At 38.7% G+C, this 20,142-nt stretch overlaps 1 long non-coding RNA gene across 1 annotated transcript in view; it reads right to left on the bottom strand.

Annotated features, from left to right (window-relative positions):
• Nucleotides 1-403: 403 nt before the first annotated feature.
• Nucleotides 404-20,142, bottom strand: part of LOC133211111 (uncharacterized) — a 48,506-nt gene continuing 28,767 nt past the window's right edge. The window contains exons 2-3 of the long non-coding RNA XR_009725116.1: nucleotides 16,647-16,723; nucleotides 404-570 (exon numbers count right to left, since the gene is read on the bottom strand). This is a non-coding gene — a long non-coding RNA (uncharacterized LOC133211111). The remainder of the gene's footprint in view (nucleotides 571-16,646; nucleotides 16,724-20,142) is intronic.

Below are 20,142 nucleotides of genomic sequence, written 5' to 3'. Positions count from 1 at the left end.
ATACCCCTAAGAGCTGTAATTTTCCAAATCCATTAGATATTACATCTGAGTTAAGGTACAACATAATCCAAGCAATATGATGGTCATAGAAATATCTTAGTTTGCTAACACATAGGGGAGCAGCTGGAAAAAAAATGGTATATTGTCAACATGAGCTTGTACTTGGTCCATGCAAAATAAAACCCTGGCAAATGTTAACAAAACATAAATCCCAAGTACTTCTGTAGTTGAAATTCTTTCTTGTGAATCTCTCACCCCCTACCAAAGCAAACAAACAAAAAAGCAAATACAATGCATTACTATTTTACTGAGCATTTCAAATTAACATTCCCTTTTTAGAATCTTAGCATTTTTACAGCTAGATAACATTACAAGCATGCTATATCACACCTTTCCACCTCCTTAATGTAATGATACCAGCCTATAAGCCAAAAACCCATATACAGAATCATCCCAGCCTACCTTAGCACTCAGAAAAATGAAAACAGCTGCCTAGCATTTCACTTAAACATAGTATCTCTCACAGCAGGAAAAAAAAATACGCTGTGTGTATTATTTCTTCACATCTATCTGAAAAGATGTAAAGAACAAATTTACTATTTGAATATATCGTATGTACTATGCTTTTATTAAAAGCTGATAAGGAATTAGGGATTGTTCAGTTAAACTCCTAGCAAAGTTTTGCTAACCAGGCTTTAAACACAGCTTTTTCACTTACATAAAAATATAATGCTAGCATAGCAATCAATGAAATTATAGTGTGAAATAGTGTGGAAGTACCCATAAAATTGAAATGGTTTGTCTTGTTCCTTGGGAAAAAGAAGTCTGTGGGAAAGCCCTCCAGCTTTGTTGTCAAGGAGTTTGGATTGCTTAGCAGCATGTCTACAGTGCTCTGGGCTTTGATGCAGCAATGCTATCCCTTGCAAAAACGCAGCCCATGTACTCAAGCTATGGGAAAGTAATGCCAGTATTACTTAAGATCTGCGCTTGTTCCTTGCTGAAGTTAATCTAATGTATTATCCTCTAGGAGAAAAGCCTCTTCAGTACCTAATGAACAATGGTGAGTTTTAAGAAAAAAATCTTAATTTTCAAATCAAGGCTGCAATTTTACCCTCTTTGTGAGAAAGAAGTCAGCTAGGCTATTTCTTCAGCTGCACTACAGGTCTGTATATAAATCATTATACAAAAGAACAAGATAGGAGTAATTACTAGGCAGAAAATGGGGAGGCTGCACCCATCCATACTCAGCACACAGAAGTTTCAAGTCCTCTCAAAAAAGAGTGTGTTTTCTTTTCCTCTCATTTCAGGAAGTTCAGTAATTGGCATGCTGTTGGTACCAGCTGTCATGTTAACTGGGGGTTTTAAAATTAGATGAGATGGGAAAAAACAACGGAGGCAAAGAAGATATCTTAAACTTGCAAGGAGATGTGGACTCTGTGATCTACCCAATGTTAATGATTGAAAGGACCTATAATTAACAGTGAGAGCACTGCAAAAGATTTGAATGTTCTATTGCTGCAAGACATGTCACAGACACCAAGTATTAATCATGACTTTTTAAATTCTTCCGTCCTCAGTGACCCATTCAAGTGTCACTGAGCAGGACATCTCTGAGGGTGTCCTCACCCTCATCGTGTGCTCAGTCTCTCACAGAAAGCACTGGCATGATTTCCTTCTTACAGCAATGTTCAATTTATTTTTCCAAGCTGCCTCTTCTCAGTTTGCAGTAACTGACAAGTCTTGCCCTGGGTAATTTTCTTCTCTGGATATGCACTCTCCAGGACAGTTTTCACTAGGAATATTTCCAAGGATGTGTCACCCTGAGTTTGTCATGCATTCAGATCTTAGGTAGCTATTAAAATCACACCACCACAACTGTTTCTTCCTGTATCTAATTAATTAACGTTGTGCAACCTACCAGACTCCTATCAAAAGAAAAGACACCCTGATCAACAACAAGGTAGTCATAAAGCTGCATCCTCTTCAGGACTATAAGAGGCTAATTAGAAGCAAGATGACCAATACTTTTAACTAAGCAAGGAGAAAAGGATTTGAACAATTAGTATGGCTAGAACACCAGTTTCAAACCCACATAGGCAAACTGGTAAAAGCCTCTCCATGAATACAAGTGAGTGATTGAAATCTGCCTCACAGAGGAAGATGTAAAATGCAAGATTGCCCTTCCCACAAAAGTGTTCTGTTTTAACAAATAAAGTCAGTTTTAAACTGCACTTTTCATTTAAAGGGTAGCTCTATCCACTGTTCGCCCACAATCAAACCAATGGGTTTTTTTCTATCCTTTATCCTTGGCGAACTGGTTTTCTTATCTGTGCTATGCAACTACCTATGTAGGACTGTTGTTTAACACAATATCAACGGAACTGTCAGAATTTGAAGTAAGGAATGGGAATGGCTTTTTTGGCTGATTCATTTCACTGATCCACTTACAGTCAGCCTCACATAGACTCCATCAGCACAACTGAAACAATTGAACAGCAGCACAGGAAGAAGTGCTTCCCCATTTAGATGAGAGCTGAAGAATAGAAAAAGAAGCTACTTTTCTAGTTGTCTGGCTCTAGGCTAATGAGAAAAGACCTTCAGTGGCACAAATGATAAAACATAGCTGTTTCCTCCTGCCCCTCCTCTGTTGTGCCAGTGAAACTCTGTGGGGTTACGCTGAGCAGCACAACAAAGTGCTGATCTGCACTAGGAATAATACCTTTACTCTGCTAGGGGTTTTAGCACCACCAGGAATGTTAGGCACTCCCATAATGATGGGTATCCGTCAACATCCCTGTCATGTCAAACCATGTCCTCATGGTGAATTTCTGTGTATCAATATACTTTAATGCAAACCATGGCTGGTCACATTTTAGCATAACTTTAATGTGCATTGCAAATAATCAGAAACTAATATTATGGTAAACATAGCTAACTGAGGAATGACATAATCTATCCACAAAACAAGCTTCTTGTCTCCGGCAGAAATGTCCAGTCTTCAGCTTCTTTGTTAAACTACTGGCACAAGTACTGATCACAAATGGGCTGTGGTAATGTCAGAGGTGGTAGTGAGCTTATTTAGCCTCTGTCCTTGAGAACCAGATTAAAGCTACATGTTCACTTTAAGCAGCATTGAGCAGATATAAGCTAGCCACAGCATTTTAATTATTAGTTTAAAATGTTGTGTGTTAACCTCAGAGTTTAATGCTTCCATCTTACTGACGATCTGCTACGACTCCAGGACAGAAAAAATCCTAGTTGCACATGCACACTTCTAATTCAGTTCAGTGCACTGCGGGTAGTTTGCTTCCCCTAATCAGACAGCCATCACTGTAATGGGAAAGAAATTAAGTTTGCTGAAGTATTACGAATTTAAATCATGTAGCTGGTCCATTGGTGATAGTCCCTAGAGGGCAAAGGTAGATCATCAGAGCTAGAAGGACAAGATCTACATGCAGAGTGTGTGCAGTTGAAATCCAGCAAGGGCTATCTGGCCAGCAGCCTGTGACATTATCTGGAATTTGCTATTGAAATGCAAAATTAATTATTTTCCAGGCAATGATAAGCTGATAGAGAATCACTCTATAAGCAAATCTAAATTTTATCTTTCCACTGATTATCTTTGTTTTAAAGCAGAAAAATCTCCATTTACTTTACAATCTTCATTTACTTTACAATCTCCATTTCCTATTTCTTACTCAGCTCTAATTTTTTCAAAGTCCTACAGCAAGTTCCAAATACAGCACTTCAGTATCTAAGCAGCAAGTCTTCCGCAGACCCTTTATTTTGTGACTTTTACACTGACACAGAAAGACAAAGGCTGACCTTCTTTCTCATGCTGAAACCCCAGTTTCATGATAGAGGGGGTTTTGGCAACAGAATTCTTTTCTACCCTCTCTGTCAGCCACTTGTTTTGCTCAGTACTGGATCTTTCTCCTACCCTACACTGAATTATACAATTATTTGCACAGGCTTTACAAAGGTGCACTAAGCTAAATGACTCCCTGAAACCATAAGCAGGAGGTCATGCTTCTGCTGTTTGCCTTCTACTAACTCTGGTACTAGCACAGACCTTCCTTCGAGCTAATTTGATGTGCTAAAAGGGCAGATTAAAAAAACAGGGTTGGATAGTTTTCTGCTGGTCCACCTAGTGAGCTAATAAATCAGCTCACAGAAGGGTCTGACGAATACTGAAGCTGTTGTCCAGAAGGAGGAGAGTGTCAGTGTGAAGCACAGATCAGCTCAGGAGGAAGTGCAAAACCTCCCACCTTTTACAGAAGTAAGTTGGTACCTTGTTGCGTCCCCTTTCTGCTTGCATTATTTTTAACCTTATCTGGTTCCCTGATCCAGTTCACAACCCCCAAACAGTTGTGTCAACAACTGATTGACAGCCTCAGTGTAAAATTTCTTCAGTTATTTTCTCTCGAAGGGCCATGTCTCTTCTGAGCAGTATTTTGCTTCAGATATGATAATTCAGATATTTATGATATAAATCAGCTTCATTTAAATAGATCATTTGTGAAGGTGTTGCCAGGGATGAAAGATGAGAATCTGGTGTGTTCAGCTTTTATCAAAGTTTTGTTAGTCCACTGCATTCTCCTTTCTATCAGAACAGGAAAAAATAACATCATTATGTATCATGGGCAGCTGTGGTATATTCCACAAACACTCCTGTCCTCAAGTTCATCTTTTCATTTATCAAGTTTAGTCTCTCCATAAACTAGAGATAAGCTTACATTCCTCATTAACACTAATAAAGTTTCACAGCTACTCGCTACACAGATATAAAAACTTTGTGCTAAAACTGCTCTGACAATTGAGTTTATCTCACAAATCATTCCAGAATAAAGCAAATCTGAACAGTAAAAGAAGACTTAACTTATCAATAAGCTGGCTCTTATAGTTGTTTAAATGCTACTTAGTTCAGGGATGCACTTCAGAAAAGCACTTTCAGCTATCAAGTTATATAGTTATAGACTGCATTTCATAAGTAGCAAGGTAAGCTTAAGAGTTGGTTGATCATCAAGGCTGCAGAAATATAATGGGTGCATTTATCTGACTAGGATCTTCTGTGACTGAGATTTCAGAAGAGGAAGCTTCAGCCAAAGTATTGTTGAGTTTGAGTGGCCACTCAAAATGCCTCAAAGGAAAATGCCTCAAAGACTAGCCGTCGGGACCCCAGCTGCAAAGTCTGTAAAACCTTTCTTTGCACTAAATTTATCAATGCTGTGGACTGGCTAGACAATGATCATAAATTCACACTGATATGTAGTTAACTATTAGAGTCTCATCTGTGACATTCATTCACCTGATTCCAAATGCAAAAAAGTGTTTCTTTGTTGCATTTTACCTCATTGATAAACCTTGCCCAATGTTAAGAGAAATTTCAGGTTAGTCTGGGAAACACATGGCACTTGCATTTCCCCTGGAGTGAAACCAGCCATCCTGAGGATCTTGGACCCAGTGGGCTCAGCAGAACCAAGTTCCTCTAGTCAGCACTTCCTAAACTGCTCATCCTTCACCAAGCTGCAACATGCTGATGCAGTAGCAACCAGATTTTTCTTCCTTCATAAGCTGCAGGACAGCAGGGAAAGGACTTTAAAGATGAGCTCTTCTACAGATCTCATTACAGTGGGTTGCTTCATCTCCAGTCTGTGACAGCAGATACAAAAATGCAAAGTCACTAATGTCATTTCTTAGAAGCAGTCCCACTTAAACGTTTATTGCCACAATTGTAAAGATCAATGTGAGACTAATATGGATATAGTTTTTGAAGTGAAAAACTAATGGCCTGGGTCCAGCAAGCAGTCAAAAGTTTCATTTAAGTTCTGTTGCTGCATTTCTCTTATTTGATTTTCTCTGACCTGTAAAACGTAAGTATATTTGGACCCCTGGCTACCTTAAATCAGCTGACAATTCTGACAACCATACATTCAACAACAGAGACACCATGCATTCAAGTGATCCTTTGTAATGTATGCTGAGGACTGGTAATACTGAGTGGTTTGGCTACATACAAATTCTCGAGCAAGTCTGATGGCTACAGAATTTCAGAAAGAGTCTAGTAAAAAGTTCAATAAATCAAAAAAAATTAAGAACTAGCACTGCACACTGACACTGAGGAAGACCTCAGTCATCCCAATCTCTGGCTCCCCAGCTCAGAGACCATAGTGTAGTTGTCACTCAACACAGTGATCAAAATGCAGATTGATTATCAGAACTTATGTGACACAATTTATCCTTTCAGTGTTTCACTGAGTTTAATGCTCATGTATGTGGGATTTCTGAGAAGCTTAGAAAATGATCGGATATTGATTCAAACTTGGATATATGGCTATAGGCTTCCAGGACTGCTTTATCTTTCAGGGAAGCAATTCTGATCCTCCCCATTCCTGTCCTTATCCCATCCCTGCTTTCCCCCTTTAAGCAATAAGGCCAGTCCAATAAGCTTCTTTTCTGCTTAGCACTTCAATGAACTTTTTAGTCAGACTTGCAAACACTGCTAAACATGATCCTCGGCTCTCACAAGACTTTTCCTCGCTAAATTACTGTCATTCACCCTGCCGACTTCTTCTTCAGCAGAACTGTAACACAGCCATAGCAGCCAGTGATCTTGAGAAAACAGCAGCAAACCATTCCTCCAAGCAGCATAAAATTCTCAGTCGCAGTTACCCAAACAACAACAACAAAAAGAGCATAATCACAAGGATCTATCTAACAAGCAGATCAACATCCACATAGTGACTGTAAGGCATTGTATCTAGAAGAAAGAAAAGAAGCATGACTTAGGTCAGACATCTATATGCCTAACAGAGCAGGAAGCAAGAAAGCATTTTATATTATTTAGCCCAGACTAGAAAAGAATACCCCTAAGAGCATACTTAACATTTTTCACTCTTTTGTTCTACAAACAGCAGCCAATGGGATGATGGAGTTAAAAAGGTGTGGCCGTTGTTTTTGTCTAATACCTCTATTTACAATATTCTAGCTCTGGCAAGCACTGTGTACAGAGGGAGGACCAAAGGCTGGGTACCAAAAAAGTTTCAGAGTTTACACTTTTTCCCTTTCTGTGGTTTAAAAAGAAACCCAGAAGACTGGGCTTTTTTGTTGCTGTCCATCAAAAAAACACCATTTATTCATCATATAATGCAACATCTCTGTGGTAACTTCAGAGAAAATTCATAGCTGTTCTTCATGTAAACATGTTTGCTTTCTTTGGTTTATGTAGCTACTGAAATGAACCAGGCATGTACTGGACCTGTTTATCTAATTGCCATTGAATGATTAATAATCATACATGCAAAGACTGTTACACTTTTCTAGCATAGGCCTCAATTTTGTTTTGTCAGAGATTTGCGAAACTCTGATCAAAACCATGTTACTCCTGCTTTGACTGGGTTTAATGATGTTTTCACAAGGTCAAAGTTTAGATGGACAAAGAGATAAAAACGTAAGGTCATTTCAGTGAGGCAATCTGAGCTGGAATGTAACTTTTGAATGAACAAACCTGTACTTTGTACAAGGCTTTCCTCTCAGCCCTGTGCAGCCCTTATAATAGAGAATATCAGCCTGGTGACTGAATCAGACCACAGAGCCAGTTTTTATTCTTGGCTTGGATACAGATTTCTTCCGTGACATTGATCAAGTAGTTTAACCTCTGACTTTCCTTATTTGTAAACAAGAATAATCACCATCCCTTATCCCATAGCTTTAATTTATGAACACTTGCAAAAAGCCTTGAGATTCTGGGCTGAATGTTGCTATAGAAACAAGAAGCATAACTACAAACCAATTGTGTATGATGCTTTTATGACCCCAGTCACTGTAGTCACTCAGATACTTCAGCCTTTCATTTTAAAATACAGTGGCACTGTCATTAAGACTGAAATGGCAGCAATGTCCTATTTCATCCATTTTTGGAGATAGGGAATTGAAGTACAGACATTACATATACATAATATTCTAAGCCCAAAATTGTCCTTTGGTTTACCTTTTAGTCATGTATATGGGAAGATATAGGGAAGACTGAGGAAAAAACCCTCACACCTACATTCTCCTTAACATGGGTCCAAGTATACACATGCACAGACCATATGGGTAGGGCGACCACTCTGCATTTAGCTGGCCATCAACATTTATCCCATCTGCCCTTCCTTCTTGCAAGACCACTGCTAAGCAGTTGTCAAGACAGTTCAGACTCTGCTTCAGTCAGTGTCACAATCCACAGTGACACCAGCCAGTCAAGGTTCAGTAGCTAGATAAGCAACTCAAAATCAAAGAAGCAGGTCTGCTACAACTTGCATTAGTTGTCTGCCTGACCAGTCCATCCTTCTCCTGCTCATGTGGAACTGCCATCCATGTCACTGTGAGTGCTGCATATTCAGAAGAGACCAGTAAAGCTGAGATCATGGTCCAAGGAGATACTTCTTCATAGTGCAGGTGCATGTACATGCCACTTATGCACCAAAGTCAACCTGTGCAGCAACCATGGAACTCATTTTGTTTCAGAAACATGCATTGAATAGAAATTACAACTAAACAGAGCTAGTGGCTGTTGCTCTTCCTCAAAAGTTAGTACTGTTTGCACTATAAAGTTTTAATTAATCTTTGAGGATTAACACACGCATTTTAATGTCCCATTTGCCTTTATATGTTGACATTTGTGATAAGATTTTTATTAATAAAGGTTTTTTACTGACAGACTTTTGCTGCTCCTTCCCCAGCCACTAACATTGCAGGCAGCCAGATTAATCATAACACTGTTAGTTGTGAAGTGGTGAAGTATAGGATAGAATCATAGAATAGTTAGGGTTGGAAAGGACCTCAAGATCATCAAGCTCCAACCCCCCTGCCATGGGGGGCACCTCACTCTAAACCATATTACCCAAGGCCTCTAAGCCTGCTTTAGGATCTACTAACAAGATACAGAGTTAAACATCATATGGCTTAACTAACTGACATAAAAGCCAGTACAGAATTGATATGGTGAAAGAGCATTTAAGTGTGAAAGAATTTATACAGCAAATCATTTCAACCGATGCAGCTTCAGTCACTCACTGTCAAGATGCACAAGACTGCATTTGTTGCAACAGGAGTCAAGTTTGATGGGACAGCCTACAGCCTACGTCATTAGGTTGTACCACAGCCAACAAGTGTTCCCTATGGCTGAGAAGCAGTTTCTGAATCAAGATCATCTTAAAATACATGAGTCTGAAGTTAAGCTTTGTCACATGATGAGTATTTTCCTATTACTGCTAAGAAGTATTTTTTTAATTATATACTATAATTTCTTACAATATTTACAGAAAAGTTTTAAATTATTTGAAATTCTTTCTTTTTTTTTTTTTAAAGCAACAGTGGATTAAACTTCCTGTAACAAAGACTTCATAGATATTTTTTCTATAGTGCTATAACATAAGCATTTGACCTAATGCGCCTTTTTCCTAGATTAGACCAACAAAAAAGTTGGCAGCAGTTTCTGGACACTAGTGTAAACACCTGGGTTCCCTGTGGGTCCAAAGATACACTTTAAAAAACCAAGTCCATTGTAAACAATTTTCTTTCAGACCCTTATCAAAGTGTTCATCCTGAATATCCCACTGATGTCAGAGAGTCCATATACATTAGATGGACCCTATAAAAAGGCTTCTCTGGAGCCCCATCTTAGTTTGCAAAGGCAGCTCTTAGTATTATTTTGTCTGTCTGCCAACATTAAGGTTTGCACAAAACGATGACTGTCTGTACCTTTGCTAAGGAATAGTGCAAATGACATGTTAGCAGCCAACCTCTGCTGATCGCATGAGACTTCAATGGGTTTAGCAGGCAAGCTGCTGTGAGCTTGTTAATGTATTTGGGATACTGTTTGGAATCTGTGCTGTGGAGTAACATTTGCATGAATCAGCAAACAAGGAAATACCTGTATACATAGGATACGTATAGAAGTCAATTTTGGTCATTTTATATCAAGCAGTATAACTTTATTCTTTTGTAGTTTCAATTAGACTAATCCAAGAGCCTGGATGAAAAAGATTAACAAAACACTGTTTGTTTAGTTAGCTGCTGTTGATTGCTTTCCTCTCACTAAGGAAGAAGCACAATCAGAGACTGAATCTTCTTCATTTGATCTTACATAAGAAAGGAGAAAAAGGGTAAGTGAAAAGAGACTATGAGATCTCCCTGCTGGGATTTTGCCTAGTGTTTATCACACATGACCAGTTAGTTGAAAGACTAATGTTCAGAAATTCCATAGCCTGGCTCCCACTGCTTCCAATCCTGCCTTATAGCCTTCCTGTTACCACCTAGACGTTGTCTGTAAGTGACTGACCCAATGCTTTTAGACTGGGAGGGGACTTCCTCTTTTCCATTGTTTTTCAGGTAATTTCTGACAAAAGCTGTGTCCTTGGTCTCTTTGGGTGGTGGGTTGTATTTTTACATTTTAAAAGGAAATTTTTCATACACTGATAAGAAGGCACCTGCTTTCTGTTAGCGACAGAGAAGGAAGGTCCTGATCTGACAGTGTTGGTTTTGCTAAGAAAATTCTGCAGGTCAGTGTGATACTGTTAGTTCAGAAATCAACATTATGCCAGTAAGAGCTTACTGGATTGAATCAAGGCGCTAGGATAAACTCAAGGCATAACAATATCAATACAAATAAAAAAAAGCATTTCTTTTGCTAGTCTGGGGCCACAAGATTGCCACAAATCTAATGAATCTGTTTCTTACCCTTTGTTCATCATATGAACCAGAAAAATGTAGCTAGAGACTGCCATGGTTCTAGCTAGCTAAAGAGTAGCAGCAGGATCAGACCTTTACTCAAGATGCAAAGAGTTTACTTTGTTAACTCAAGCATCAATAAGACAGCCTTGGAGACATTTCACCAGTCACTTGTGGAAAAGATTCATTATGTGCAATGCACAGTTAACATTATGAAAAAGGATGTATAGTATCTATCTGCTGTGCAAAGACATTTAGCTGCCAGATGCAAAACCAGCAGAATTAACCTTTTCATTCTCTGCTGGCTCTGCTTTCTTTCTTAGTGCAGAATTAAAAAGGTGCTAGTATTACCATTAGCTATATAAGGTAGCATTCGCCACTTTAAAAAGTGCAAGTAGTATGTAAAACATCAGTCCATGTTTCACTTCAGCCTAACTCAAACTGAAAAAGAAAACAGAGATGCCATTTCCTGAAAGCACCCTATCTTGACTAATACAGAAAAGCTACAGTATAGATATGATATTACCTATTCAAGTGTTACAACCATGCCATGCTGCCACCCCTGGAGAAGCTCTGGACACTACAGAAAGAGTTTGATCCCACATCTAGACATTCTCTGGCCTCTGAGTCCTGTTTACAGTATTACAGCTGTAGGCTAGAATAAAAGCCATAACTAATTACAGAAAGGCCCTATAAAAGTTAAATGCTAATGGCCCTAGATTATCTCAGCTTTTAGATGCTCTAGAAGGTGAAAGTCTTCTCTTCTAGTTTGCCCTGCCTTACTGCCCTTTCTTCCTTCTTTAGACTTTCCATAGCCTAGACTCAAGTTCACGCTTTTAAAGATTTCATGAAAGCTGCTCAGGAAATCTGTCACAATATCACATACTTCACTGACAAAGCTGTGAAAGCTAGCAAAGGTCTGGTTATCACCCCTTATATAGTTAAGGTGTAATAGCAGTGCATACAGCCAAGCAACAGAATGCTTTAAAGAAAAATGTTGTCCATTAGAACTTGACTTGCAATAAGCCAGGCTTTACATTACTTTAGCTACTGAGAACTGCAATTCCTCCATGTTCCCCAGGAAAGTTAGTGTGTCCACTGGGTAGATGAGAAAGGAAGAGGAAAGGATGGTGGAGACACCACAATGCACACTTCACCCTCTGGGGAAGAGAAGCTGAGTAGCCCTCTAATCCTCCCACTGTACAAACACCTTTTCGCCTTTGAAAATCCAGAGAGAAGAGCTATTCCTGCTCCCTGCTCTATAACTTCTGTTCCTTAGCTGACCAGCACATCGCTTGCTGTTAGCTCTGGCAAGAGGTCAGTCATCATATAAGCACTGCTGAGCATATTAATTACTGTGTTCACATGCTCCCTGTGTCTTATTGCCCAATTATTTCCTAACAGTGCTATGTACTGTGCCAGATCCAAGCACACAGCTCTCAGTAACTTCAAGGGCTCCCTTCACACATAGTTCTGATGAAATCTATGTTTTTCATAGCTTTATTTACCCGACCTGTAAATATTTTGGAGAACATATTGGTGCTTTTGAACGTTTGCATATTTGCCCTGTCTACGCATAGAAGCTGTACTTACAAATGTATCTTTTGCAGAATTCATTCATGAGGAAAACCATACAAGTTGACAAGTTAATCATTTCCCTGAATGTCAAAAGCCAGGGCAGATCAGGATGTTCATTGTGTTGGCAGAGCTGCAAACTAGACTGCTTTAGTATTAATAGTAAATTTCCTAGCCTCAGTAAGGCTTTTAATAGTTTTTGCAGCAGGTTAACAAGTAGCCATGGATATTTGCCATAAGCAATTGCAAAGCACAGGAAAAAAGTGTAATTATTAAGAAAAAGGTGGCTTGAGTTTTCTGTTAAATAGAAAAAGAAAGCATCCAGTGCTTTCTTTTAGCTTTCAATTTCGGAGTAAAACAGATGTTCTGCTTTAGTAAGAAAAGGCAGAGATCATAAGAATTCACTAATCAGCATGATTTATTTCCCAAATGTTCCAAACCAACATCCAGTAATATTCTGTTATGGCTACTAGCTGTAGAATGTGGCTGAGTAGCAAACACTACATAGGCTTAGGCAGCTACAAGATCAATGAGACCAAAACGGCAATGCTCAGCTGCATACAACATTGTGGCCAAGTACGCTTTAGTTGCCCCACCTCACCATCTGGTAAATAAACAATCCACCTTGTGCACTAGATTTTGACTAGGATGACTGGCATGCTGACACACATTCTGCCATCCTGTTTTGGAGGATAAAAACATCTGGTGAGGGGAACATGAACACCTGAGAAAGCAGCATTTCTGAAAACACTGGCTATTTTGCCATCCACGTTAGGAAGATAAAAGCAGTGAGAACCTTACAATGACTCTCCAGAGACAGCCTCCCCCCCCTCCATCAGCAACTGAGGATAGGCAAGAGAAAGGAATCACTCTTACGTTCCATCAGACACTAGCATTCTTTCATCATTCCCCCTCACTCATTTTCTTTTGGTTATAAATGATGAGATACAATGCATTTGTAAGCTACTTAACATTCTGCCTCTTGTACACCCCTCCAACTGCCCCTTTTTCTGTCATCCCAAAATTTGCCTCTTCTGGCTCCTCACAGAGTACAAGTACAAAGTACAAATGGGCACTGTCATGTGACTAGTTTCAGTTTATGAGCATGTTGTTGTCTCTGTAATACCATAGCAAGTTGTTGTTACAAATCCTTAAAAGTTTGTTTTAGCCTGAGAGGCTATTAGACTTACTCAACTAGCAAAGGAGGCTTTCTGCAGGAATGTCATCTGGTTAAGTCAACAGAGCTCTGCCTGCAGAGTGCAGCTTCTAAAATGAGGTTTCATTCTGTATAATTAATTCTTCACCTTTTCTTGTTTATAATGAAAGCACCATTAAATGCCTACCAACTTAACAACTAGGGTTTATTTTCCTTTCTCCCCTCACCTTTCCCTGCACACTCCAACCCCGAAGTCTCAATCAGTCATTTTAGTTTTCAGTCATAGCCAGCACTGGATACATTCACATACTGATACGCTTCATACAGCCATCTGACAGTGTCCCATCATGCAAAGAGGAGTGCACACCACAGTGGTCAGTGCTAATGGCAAGGAGTGGGATTTACAGCTCTTTTAACTCTCCCAGTAAAGACAGCACCAGTCAGTTACAGTGGCAAATAAAATACTGTGACAGAAGCGTGATTAAAGTTGACAATGGTCCTCCAATCTTCAGCAGTTTCCAACAGTGTTCACAGTTTTAGTGAATTAATGGCAAGGCAAACAGTATCTGCACAATTAGTTCTGTGGTCTGGAAAGGCCAGAATGACAGTTTTAATAAGTTGTTGTCAAATCACCTATCAGAACAACTGCCTGTTGTCTCTAGACTCCTGTTACATGTGTGAAACATGGTACAGTAAATAACCATAGGCTGGTTGTTAGACCATATTATTACATATTACAGCAGCAATCTCAAGCAGTGCTTTAACTCTAGTCACAACAAAATTCTGTTCAGATTTACTGGCTTAAAGAAAGGGGTAGCCACTTTCTCTTGTTCTTCAAAAAAAAAACCCCAAACAAACCCAAACATAACACAGCAGGACAGAAGTGCAGAAAAAACAGTTCAGAGTGACCGTAAACATACCAGAGGTTAAATCTTACTACCACTAAAATCTATGGCAGTTTTGCTACTGCATTCAGAGAGACTAAAACTTAACTTCCATATGTTTGGCTTTGTGTTGCTCACTGAAACTAATAGACCAGATAGTCATCATCATTCCTCCCATCCATACAGAAGCCTCTAAGTTGTGGCAAGCCAACAAATGGTAATATGTTACTAAATTTGGATCAGAAGTGGGTAGAAGTCAAGGTATAAATTTCTCCAATAACTGGCTCATTCCCTTTGAAAAAAGTCCCTAGGGAACTGGTTTTACTGACAGAATACAGAACAGTTTAAATTGGATGAAACAGGGAATGGGAAATTGGACCCTTCTCATCTATATTCCACACATTATACATAATGTAAAGGCTTGCATTTCCCACTGTTTATTTCCTGTAGATATAACCAAAACACCTGTATTTGAACGAATTGTGAAATCTGTCCCTAAGAACTAGGATTTCTCCTGTTTTTTTGCAGAAGACACTGAAATTCCTACAGTGGCTACTACTTAGGATTTCTTACTGTAAAAAAGATACTAATTTAACTACTATGTGTGGGATAAATCTGTCATAATGAATCTGTCTAGCCAGGTGGAAGTGAGGTGTCCATTCTCACCAGCTGTATAGCCACTTTGTAAATGAGTAGTTCTGAGACTTACAGTAATTCCTCCTACCTTAAATAGGCATTTAAGAGGAATGAAACCTCTGGAGGGCAAATCAGACCACCTGCTTTACACTATTTGCTATAAAGGAAGTACTAACATTTATCCTCTAAATGGCTAAAAATATATGTCAAGTATATCATCCTAAGCCTTTACAATTAGAGCATAGATCCAGGGTCTTTTCTCTTAAATTTCTTTTAGAAAATATTTTCTAAGCAATTGTTGCTTTGACTAATCTCATTAACTGTAGGATTCAAATAATTCATGGATCCAAGTAAGGCCATGAAAATGAGTGCATTATTACCATGTCTAAGAAAAACAGTTCTAATACTGTTAAGCTGCAACTAGTTTCCTATGCAACAGCAACTTAAAAATGTTCTGTCTCATAAACTCATGGCACCCAATAGCTTTTGTATCTTATGCTTCATCATATTCTTCTAGTTCACTGTATATGTAAGCATTCAATGTGAAAGCCTCAACAGCGTTTGGGGGGATTCTCAAATATTCCTGTTATCTCACAGCACTCAGTTCAGAAAACCGGATCAAGTGTAGAAGTTGGCAAGAGAATTTCCGATTTCATACAGTCATCGTAGCAGTTAATTTAGACTACTAGTTCTGTGCCTTCAGCAGCTATTAAGCTTTTGCTTAATAGTTTTTCAATACTGTCCCCACTTAGTGCTTCCTTCCTGAACACAAATATTTTAACTATTCCAAGGCAACAAATATTATAGCCAGATCTCTTTAGAAAGTACATTGCTAGTGGCAAGAAATTTAATGAATGCCACAGTCTTATAGTTAACAGCTTGTTAATTTTGCAGCAGTCACCAGTTCTATACATGTAACTCAACACTTCATCCCAACCTACTGTTTCTACTGATCACTAATGTTAGTGGAATTGCTTTGTTAATACATTCAAAACTTAATTTCAGTCTCCATTTAGTTTTATGCCATTGGAACTTGGACTTCATTCCATAAAATTGCAGGCACAAATAATCACATAATATGTCAGCTATATTAAGTATCTCAAAGTTATAGAAGAAGACTAACAAAAAGAGAAGCCCATTCTGCTTGGTGCTACATAGTTTAATAGGGCATGCCTACATTTCCAGCAAGGCATGACTTTATCAGTTATATGAAGGTATATATATTGACTGCAAGCCAGGTAGCACTGAAGCCACAGAACTTGTCACGGACCTGCAAAGTCTGCCTGAAAAGCAAATTCTGAAAGCTAACCTGTGCTGAATTCTTTGCTGCTAGGTCTATACTGACAGCAGTATTTGACTGATGTTAACTAACTTAAGGCTAATTTAAGTATTTCTATGTGAGATGGAGTCGTAATGTGATTGTTACGTAAATAGCTTTGTAGTAAGATACGGTACTTTATTGCGGTTGACAGAATTAAAGAAAGGTAATGTCATGAAAAAACTGGGACACAGAGAAGCCAGGTGGCTTCCTTAATTTCCTGCTAAAAATGACATCCACCTACTAATACAAACTGCCTGGCATGAGTGCAGTGAATGAGTACAGAAACAGATCCTTTCTAATCTTCAGTCTCTACGTATTTCAGAACCAGCACTCATGATTAGAACAGCCCAACATACCTTACCTTCTTTTATCAGCACTGTCAACTTCCTGTCAACTTGTCAGCTTCACTTCCTAAATTCAATATCCCATTTCCTCAGTCTGAAAAACAACAATAACAGCAATTCAAAAGTTAGCTGAAGCAAAGGTGGTGATAATACCAATGATGGATATATACCATCTTAGCAACTCACTTTACGGGTTAAGAAAGCAAAGCAGTACATAGAAGAGTTATTTCTCTAAAAGTTCCACTTTTAATCTTTTCTGTCTACTGCCCATTACAGCTCCCCTCACATATCTACACTGCTGACTGCATAAGTCGCTTGGAAGATATCAGACCTTCAGCATCAGAAAGTGGTGGCATTAAGCAATAGCTGACCACTATGTCCATATATATAGGTCTTTGTTATACTGCTGCTGTTATACAGCCCTCTGAATTTCTTATTTCCATGACAATTTTCTGATACAGTTAACTTCAATATACAGTGCTTAGTTACCCAGCTCAATTTGGGGACTGAAACATAAAACAAAGACCACAAACTCGCGAATACACAGTCAATTAAAAACTGTAACTTTTGAGGCTCTTCTGTTTCTTAATTTTTTTTGGTCAAGTCTTTCAACTGACTCAAAAAGTGGCAACCACTGATGTTGTCATCAGACTCTATGGCTAGAATACTTACACCCCATATTTGAAAGAGGAACCATGGAAAAGTAAAACTGAAAACATTTTCAAATAGACTGATTTAAAAGAACTGTTTCACTTCACAAACTGAACTCAGGAGGAAAAGCAAGTAAAACAGAACAGACAACAAAAGATAAGGAAGTTGTGTTATATAATGTTTTGATTTAGCAGTAGGTCAGCTAAATTTAGCACATGCAAATCCAAATTTTCCAAGCTTTAAGATTTGAAAAAGTCACTCTTTCCTCAGCACTGTCATGAAATGTCCTTCAAATTAGTCCCTTCTTCACAGAAATAAGTTGAAAATATGCTTTTATGTCTCTATCCAATGCTATTCTGTTGACGGACGCGCTTGAGAAGAGCAAGTGGAAGTACATCCAAGTCACTTATCAGGTAGAATAGAGGAATTCAAATAAGCACGTAGCAAATCAAGTATTCTAAGTACTAGTGAGACTTTGTGCTTGTTACTTGGTTCTCAGGAGTATGATAAATTCTCAGGCAAGTCCTACATAGTGAAAACGTGATATTTAATGTCTAAACATACCATTCTAATGTTCAGGTCTAGAAACTAGATCTAAACTTTCCATACAAGGGACCTCAAATTTAAGAGCTCATGCTCAGATACTGTTTTCAAAATATACATAGCAAAGTCCTTGAAAGTCTATCATACAATCTGCTTGCAGAGACTCCCCTGTATTGCCAAAGTAACTCAGCAGGCTGTCAAGGAAGAAAAGGCCTTATTTGGTCATTAAGGTTTCAAACTTGCTCCTGTTGCCATAGTCTTAGCTCCCCCTGACTTATGCTTGGAACTGGAACAGATTAAAAGCCTCTAAAAATCAGCTGTAATAAGGCTCAGCCATGAATGAATTGGCTATGTTCAACTCCCTCTCCAAAACTGCTGAAGTAGCCTAACACCAGATGACCAAGTTACATAATTTCATGATAAATACCATGTGCTTTTAAGTGATTTTGTCATTTGAAGTCCTTAATGACGGCGGAGAGAAAAGGAAGCAGGACATAAAATAGTGAGACTGTTAGGATTAACATTCCAAAATAACGAATTTACACCAAAATCCCAAGACTGCTAGAGAAGTTGAGAGCTCTTCAAAATATATTTCTGACTTGGTTGCCTTCTAGTTTGATCTTTCAGGTTTGCACTTTCTGTAATTACAAGTGCTTGAGACCTTCCACCTTAAACATGGGATCTAATATCTCAGTCCAGGAGCCAAGACTTTATAAATACACATAACAGTCTGAGATTTGGCATAATGCACATTACTGCAACTGTCGTCACTGCATCTTCTTCCTGCAGGGAACTTCTGTGTCTCTACTACCATCCTCCATTCTCAGAAGCCTACTTTCACTCAACCACCCCACTGTTTCCAAAATCTCAGAAGTGAAGAGCTATCAGCAGTTTTCTAAAAAAATAGTAGAAAACACAAAAGATGCCTTCAAGAAGTGAAATCCAATGCTTCAGAAACTAACTAGGCACAGTGTGGCTGTTCATATCCTGGAAACAGAGGTGATCAGCCAGTATCATCTTCTCAAAAAATACCCACTGCTCATCTTACGGTGTGAAGTCCACTTCACTTAATAAGCTCAAAAAAACCAACCCAGGAAGAGAGGTTGAAAGGCTGAAAACCTTAGGCACAGATGAATTCAACACTTTATTCTGGAGCAATAAAAAACTCATAACCAGGAAAAGTAACTCAGCCAGCACAAGTCTGAGTGCATTCCTGTTCCACTTCCAGTCCCCCCAAAATACCAGGGGCAAAAACCTAGGAAAGTTAAAACATTTCCCCCAAGCAACATAAGTTCTCTCTTGGCCTGCTGCCATTACAATAAAAGGCAACATATTATAACTAACTTTAGTCAGCTATGGCAGGGGCTGTTAAGAGCTGAAAGAGTCATCTTAGGCCTCCTTTAAAATCAATGGAGAAAACAGTCATTTAATGAGTGATTCATCTGTTTTATTTTACACAGTGACATTGGGATGAGAAAAATTGTGCTGCAAAATTAAAAAAAAAAAAAAAACAAGCCCTAGAAATGGCTGTTTCCCTTTATACACAATAAATGCAGTCCAGATGAGGAATTGTCTGTATTTAGTAAGATGAATCCCACCCAGTAAGTCTGTGGCATACACTCACTCCTCTCAGAGACCTTTTGTTATAGCTGTTACAGTTTCCACCATTTCCAGACTACTGGGCAACTAGTGTTCCTCTATGATGAGCTCTAAAGGGACAGTGGAATCACAAAAATTCAAAGATATGATAGGATTTCTAAGTTATGAGATCCTACTGTGTGGACTGACATGAACCTGTAGAGTACACCTTCCCGTGTAGCATATTCTACATGTAGAATACTGGGAAAGAAATAAATCAGAACAGCTCAATTTTCTAACCTGGGAACATAAACTCCCTCCCATTGCAAAGCCTCATAACAAAAACTGAAAACTGCATTAATATATACTGCAACTTTCAAAGAAAAAAATAATACTAAGCTGCATTCATGATCAGAAAATCAAAACACTCACAACCCAGACTGGACACATAGCATGAAAAATAACTCCCTTCAGTCAAAGACCTACATCCTCTTCCTTGTTGCATTTTATAGCAGTATTGAATACCAGTGGAGGAGAAGACTTGCTATGAATCTTCCTACTCAGAAGCAGTTATAAATGTCTGGGCCAGCACTTTGCTCTGCCTATACTGTAAGTTAAGCTTGATAAATTCTATTTTCTGAAAATCCAGCCTTATGTTATTCTCTTTTAGGTGGAAGTTCCCAAAAAATAATTTCTAAAATAATTTCTGCATGTGTGGCAACAAAACCAATCACTGTCTGG

The sequence above is a fragment of the Neopsephotus bourkii genome, unplaced genomic scaffold, assembly GCF_033783945.1.
Source record: "Neopsephotus bourkii isolate Nb327-2 ecotype Australia unplaced genomic scaffold, CSIRO-AGI_Nbou_v1 NB_567, whole genome shotgun sequence".
NCBI lineage: Eukaryota > Metazoa > Chordata > Aves > Psittaciformes > Psittacidae > Neopsephotus > Neopsephotus bourkii.
The sequence above is the reverse complement of the archived record's forward strand: the minus strand, read 5'-3'. Positions and strand labels throughout refer to the sequence as shown.